Source organism: Lissotriton vulgaris, chromosome 1_1, assembly GCF_964263255.1.
Source record: "Lissotriton vulgaris chromosome 1_1, aLisVul1.2, whole genome shotgun sequence".
NCBI lineage: Eukaryota > Metazoa > Chordata > Amphibia > Caudata > Salamandridae > Lissotriton > Lissotriton vulgaris.
The window spans coordinates 19,054,339-19,061,284 of NC_141685.1; positions in this window are offsets into that span (position 1 = coordinate 19,054,339).

Consider the following 6,946-nt stretch of genomic DNA (forward strand, 5'->3'; position numbering starts at 1 on the left):
CAGGTTACTTTTTCTCAGTATTACACTTCAGGTCGCTCATTTGTCGGCATGGGTTTTGTCCTCACACTGGTCTAGGACGGGCCTTCTCAAGGTAGAAGGCACTGTAATAGGAATAATAAATCAGACATATATGAAATTGTATGTAAACAAATGTGTGCCTTTCAGTTATCAGGCACCACCAGACTCACATCTACACATGGGGCCTCATTTATGAGGCCTTGCATCAGTTTTGCGCTGCTGATGCGTCACTTTTTGTGACGCATCGGCGGCGTAAAACATGCGCCTTGTTGCGCCATATTTAAAAAGTGACGCATCTGGGTAGATGCGTCACTTTTTAAACCCCTGCGCCACATTATACCTGCGTCAGGTATAATGTATGCAGAGGGGGCGTTCCCCCACAAAAAGCCTCGTAATAGTGACGCAGTGAAATCTATGAGATTTCACTGCGTCACTTTTAGGACGCTGTTGCGTCAAAATCTTGTGCCTGCCTCACAGCAGGCGTAAGACTGACGCAGGCCCTTTCACATGGGGCTTTCCCCATGTGAAAGGACGCATTGCTGGAGTTGCGTCACTTTTGTGACACACTCCAGCAATGCGTCACTTTTGCGCTTACAGATACGTCAGAAATACTGACGTATCTGTAACTCCATGCGACATGATGCGTCATGCATTAAATATGACGCATCATTGGGGTCGCAAGGAGTGTGCAGTGAAAAGTGACGCTTCACTGTTTTCATGCAGCGATGCGTCACTTTTCATAAATAAGGCCCATGGAATTGAGCACCAAACTAAAGTGACTCCTCCCTGAATAAATATGTGCCATCTGTAATCGGGCTGATCGTTCTACTGATGCTCACAGCAAATACAGTTTCTGGCATTGTGCGCATTGGCCTAAATTTTAATTGCTGAACTTTCACGCAGTTCCGCTGATGCGCACAGCTTATAAGGTTTGTGGATATTGTGCACTGTACGCACATCACTGAAGATCACCCTTAAGTAGTAACTAGGTCAAAACATAGCTCGTACATCATGCAAAATGTCACTGCCCCTCCCTTCTTGTTGACATCTCCAGAAGTCCCTCCTCTCTCGTGGAAGAAGGTTTCCACACATTATGCTCGTGTCTGTGGCACTTCCTTAAGTGCAGAGAGGAAAGCCTCATTGTTAATGCATTGTTTGGGCTCTGAGGGACAAGAATTCTTTGAGTACCTTCCTGAACTCTCTGATAGTGACTCCGACACTCTTAATGAATACGAGATCTGCTTCAAAAAGTTGGACTTGCACCCCTCCCCAAAGTGAGTACTTTCCTTGTGTTAGAAAGGCGATCCTAGGGGGAGGCAGGAGTTGTCTGGCTGTCCACTCCGAGACCCGCCTCTCCTTCTGGAGTTGGCGAGCGCCGTCGAGAGGCCTCCTGGCGAGGTTCCTCTCCTAGAATCGTACAGCCGAGCAATCACACCACTACAAATGGACACCACACAAGGATAGATTCTTAGAGTCTTTATCAGCAATCAAGGTAGGTTCTCTCAGTAATATGTACAAACGGATCGAGGGATCCTTAATGTCTCGATAACTGTGGGAAGGGGGTAGCGGGACAGTCTTAGTACCAGCCTGGCACAGGGATACCCTACGCTCAGCTCTCAATCCTCGAGCTGGGGGGGTGCCGCAAGGTCGGGCCGCGGCAGCGCCAGCAGGGCTCCAAGATGGTTTCAGCGAGGTCGGCCGCGGCAGCGCCAGCAGGGCTCCAAGATGGTTTCAGCGAGGTCAGGCCGCGGCAGCGCCAGCAGGGCTCCAAAGATGGTTTCAGGGTTCAAAGTAGCGAGTTCTTCTCAGGATCAGCCGCAATTCAATCCGCAGGGCTCTCGACTCCCGGATACAACTCCCGACCCATTCCAGAGCTGCCCCAGATATAGGTCTGGAGTCCTTTGATGTCCGGACCCTCGCACCTGGGGGTCAGAGGGGCCGGGATGAGGGTGTCCAGACACCCAGCAGGGGGGTGGAGCCAGCGCCCAGGGAGGCCGGAGGGCGATCGAAACCAGGCATCCGGGGACGGCGGGAGGGCCATCGAAACTCTCCTCTTCCTTGATCCGTCAAGTGGGCGTTTTACCACCTGGTCGGATCTTGGTGCCTCGATGTCGGGGCTTCGCTGGGGCCGCGGCCGAGGCCACGTGGTCCGGCCATGGAGGGCCCAAGATGGAGTCGGGGCCTGGGATGGTGGCCCGGGATAGGGGTCAGACCAGCAGCGTGGGGCGAGTAGGGGTCGCCGTGTTCCTGAGGGGGAGAGCTGGGGGTCGCCAGGAGTGGCGGCTCTCATGAGGGTTGGAGGAGGTAGCTTCAGGCCGGAGGACAGGGGTCGATGTCGTCCAGGGCCCGCCATACGGGAGGAGTGGGACCACGCCACGAGGCCGGGTCCAACACACGTCCCCCCAGCTGAAGGCAGGGAGAGTCACCCATCTTCTTGGGGGTTCTCCTCGCCGAGGCGGAAGAAGCGGGACAGGCGGTCGGCGTTGGCGGGGTCGCTGCCGGGGCGATGTTCCACAGTGAAGTCCATCCCTTGTAGGGAGATGGACCAACGCAGCAACTTTGGGTTCTCCCCTCGCATCTGCATCAACCACCGCAGAGGTCGGTGGTCAGTTTGCACCCGGAAGTGGGTGCCGAAGAGGTAGGGTCGGAGTTTCTTGAGGGCCCACACCACGGCGAAGGCCTCTCATTCAATGGTGCTCCAGCGTTGCTCTCGGGCTAGCAGCCGTCGGCTGATGAAGGCCACCGGTTGATCAACCCCCTCGGCGTTGTTTTGAGAAAGGACCGCCCCGACACCGTGCTCGGAGGCATCTGTTTCGACTATGAATTCCCAGCTGTAGTCGGGGGCTTGGAGCACGGGGGTGGAACACATCGCTGTTTTTAGTGTCTCAAAGGCGGCCTGACACTCGGGGGTCCAGTGCACCTTCTGTGGCTGCTTCTTGGAAGTGAGTTTGGTGAGGGGGCCCACAATGGTCCCATAATTCTTCACAAAGCGCCGGTAATACCCAGTGAGCCCCAGGAAGGCTCTGACTGCTGTCTGGGTGACCGGGGGCTCCCAGGCCAAGATGGCGTCGATCTTGGGTTGGAGGGGGGCCACCTGGCCGCTCCCCACTTGGTGTCCCAGATAGGTCAAGGAACTTTGGCCGATCTGGCACTTGCTTGCTTTTATGGTCAGTCCGGCCCGGTGGAGGGCCACTAAGACCTCCCGGAGGTGCTGGAGGTGGTCGGCCCAGTGGAGGCTGTACAATGCAATATCGTCCAGATAGGCGGCGCTGAACTCTTCTAGCCCCGCCAGCACCTTATTCACCAGTCTCTGGAATGTTGCGGGGGCGTTCTTCATCCCGAAGGGCATCACCCTGAAGTGGTAGTGGCCATCGGGGGTTGAGAAAGCGGAGCGCTCTTGGGCGGCTGGGGTGAGTCCGATCTGCCAGTAGCCGGAGGTTAGGTCGAGAGTGCTCAGGTAGCGGGCCGCCCCCAGGCGGTCAATCAGTTCATCGGCCCGGGGAATTGGGTGGGCATCGGTCCGGGTGACGGTGTTCAATCCCCGGTAGTCTACACAAAATCTTAGTTCGGGAGAGGCGCCAGGGGCGGCGGCTTTCTGGACCAGGACGACGGGACTGGCCCACGGACTGTCAGAGGGTTCGACTACCCCCAGGGCCAGCATTTTGGAGACTTCCGATTGAATGCAGGTCCAAACTCGGGCGGGAACTCGGTAGGCCCGGTGTCGCGCAGGCGGGCTGTCCCCGGAGTCGACATCGTGGACGCACCATTGGGTGACCCAGGGGGTGAGAGAAAACAAGTCTGCAAATTGACTCAACAGCTTTTGGCAGTCTTGGCGTTGTTCTGGAGTCAGGGCGGAGGAGAGGGTGACCCCCTCTATGGAGCCGTCCTTCTCGGAGGTGCTCAGGAGGTCCGGTAGGGGCTCGGAGTCGTCTTCGGCCCCGTCATCAGTAGCCATCAGTAGGCTAAGTTCCGTTCGGACAAAGTGAGGTTTGAGCCTGTTGGTGTGGAGGACCCGGAGGGGGTTCCTGGGGGACTCCATGTCCACCAGGTAGGTGACAGGGCTCTTGCGCTCCACCACTTCGAAGGACCCGGTCCATTTGTCCTGGAGGGCACATGGTTCGACCGGGGACATGACCCAGACCTGCTGGCCCAGCTCGAACTCGATGGAAGAGGCGTTTTGGTCATACCAGCGTTTCATCTCCTCTTGGCTGGCCTCGAGGTTGTCCTTGGCAAGTTCCCAGAACCGCCGAGTCTGGTTTCGGAGGGTCAGGAGGTACCGGTAGACGTCGGGGGGAGCAGCTCGGACTGCAACCTCCCAGCCTTCTTTGACCAGGCTGAGGGGACCCCAGACGGGGTGTCCGTACAATAGTTCGAAGGGGCTGAACCCCAGGGACTTCTGAGGGACCTCCCGATAGGCGAAGAGGAGGCAGGGCAGCAACACGTCCCATTGGCATCGCAAGGGCTCTTCCAGGCCCATGATCATCCCCTTGAGTGTTCTATTGAAACGCTCCACCAGTCCGTTCCCTTGGGGGTGGTAGGGGGTCGTAAACTTGTACGTGGCCCCGCATTGTTGCCACAGGGACTTCATGTATCGGGAGATGAAGTTCGTACCCCGGTCACTGACGACCTCTCGGGGGAAGCCCACCCGGGAGAAGATCCCCATCAGCGCCCGGCCCACCATGGGGGCCGTCACGGTCCGGAGAGGGATGGCTTCGGGATAGCGGGTGGCATGGTCCACCAGGACGAGAATAAAACGGTTACCTTGAGAGGTTCGAGGCTCCCGGGTCCCCCACAATGTCGATCCCTACCCGCTCGAAGGGGGTGTTGACGACGGGGAAGGTTTGAAGGGGGGCCTTGTGCTTCCCGCCGCTCTTCCCGCTGGCTTGGCAGGTTGGGCAAGTCCGGCAGTGATTGTTCACATCATTCCTCATTTTTGGCCAGTAGAAATGGGTCACCAGGCAGCTGTACGTTTTGTCCTGCCCCAGGTGCCCGGTGAGGGGCACGTCGTGTGCCAGGTTCAGGAGGAAGTCTCTGAACCGGAGGGGGACCACCAGCACCTGGCTGGCCCCCAGTTCGGCAACTTTTTGTTCGCTGTAGAGGAGATCATTGTCCCAATAGACCCAGTGGGACCCCAATGGGTCTCCGGCGGCTTTAGCGGCGGCTTGCTGTCAGGTCCCCTCGAGGGAGGGACACGCTTTCTGCTCTTGACGGAACTGTTCTCGTGTGGGGCCCTCTTCTTGGCACCATTGGGCTAGTTCCGGGAGGTCGCCGAGCGCGGCAATGTCTTCATGGTTGGGCCCCAGGGGACCAGGCTCAGGGTCGGGGTCTTCGGGGACGGAGGGCGGCGGAGGCGTGGGCCCCTCCGGTTCTTCGGTCGGGGTGGATTCAGTCGTGGCGGTGGCCCGGGCGGTCATTGATCGGGTGGTCGCACAGACCCACTCGGGAAGGCCTAGCATCCCCAGATGCTCTCTTTGCTCGACGTTGACCCAGAGGGAACTTTCCAGGTCGTTCCAAAGGAGGCAGTCCACGGGGTATCGTCCCGGACGGTCACTTTCAGCATGCCTGACACTCCCCCCCCACTCGAAGGGGATTCGGGCCATCTGGCACAGGCTCTCCGAATTGTCCGCCGACCGTACTGGGCACAGCACATTGGGCAGGATCTGGTGAGGGGTCACCAAGTGGCAACGGACGGCCGTCACGCTGGCTCCGGTGTCGCGGAGGGCTTCGGCCCGGTGCCCATTAATGGTGACCCACTGGCGGCACTTCTGAGTGTTGCCCGGAATCGGGGCCCGGGGGACCATGTCTCTTTCGCCTAGACATACCAGGGACATGGCAGCGGCCTCCCACTCTGATCTTCGTCATAGTTCTCTTCTTCGCCCCTTTCCTCTCCCAGGGAGGCAGCCACGATCTGGCGGTTTGGAGGACCGGTGGTGCCAGGCCGCTGGTTCATTGGGCAGTTGGGGTCATTGGCATAGTGACCGGGTCGCTGGCATTTGAGGCAGATAACGTTCGAGCGGGGCCCCGGTCGGGCTGAGGGGGTCCCTCTTCTAGCCAGGGATGGCGAAGTGTTGGTTGGGGGAGGCACTGCGGGGGAGTCTCGGTTCCGGCTCTGGCCTCCCCGCCACCTCGCGGACGGTGGGGCCCCTGGGGAGCCCGGCCGTAGTCTCCCATCGTGTTCCGGGGGACCCGGGTGCTCACCCATCGATCGGCCTCGACGGCGAGTTTACGTGGCTCAGTCAGCTTGCTGTCGAGGAGATGCTGCCTGAGTTCGACAAAACAGTTGTTGGAGAGGTGCTCCCATACAATGAGGTGAACAGCTGCTCGTAGGTTGTGACCTGGCTGCCTTTGATCCACCCCTCTAGGGCTCTACTATAGAAGTTCACGTACTCCACCCATGTAGTACCGGGGATTTTCTTACAGTCTCGGAATCGCTGCCTGAACATCTCGGGGGTGAGTCCATAGCGAGTAATGAGGGCGGCTTTCATATGTTCGTAAGAGGTCATCTCGGCCTCTGGGAGCTCCAGCAAGGCGTCTCTCCCTTCGCTGATGAACTTCCCCCACAGGCCGGCACCCCAGTCTTTTTGGGGTACTCGATGAGAGGTCATGGCTACCTCGTAGGCCTTAAACCATTGTTGGATGTCGTTGTTTTTATAGTATTCTTTGACGACATCTTTGGGGATGTGGACCTTTGTGTCCGCAGGAGGAGGGGGGCTCCGGGTTCGGAAGGCGCTGGCCTCCCCATTTGCGGCCTTGATCTCAAGTTCTTTTAAGCCACGCTCGTGCTCGAACGTGAGCTTCTTCTCCTCTAAGTCCCTCTGCCTTCGTTTCTCCTCCAGGTCTCCTTGCAGCCGTAGTTTTTCAAGGGCTATCTTTTTCTCGGCCAGCTGTAGTTCTCCGTCCAGACGTAGTCGGGCGAGCTCCAATTCGT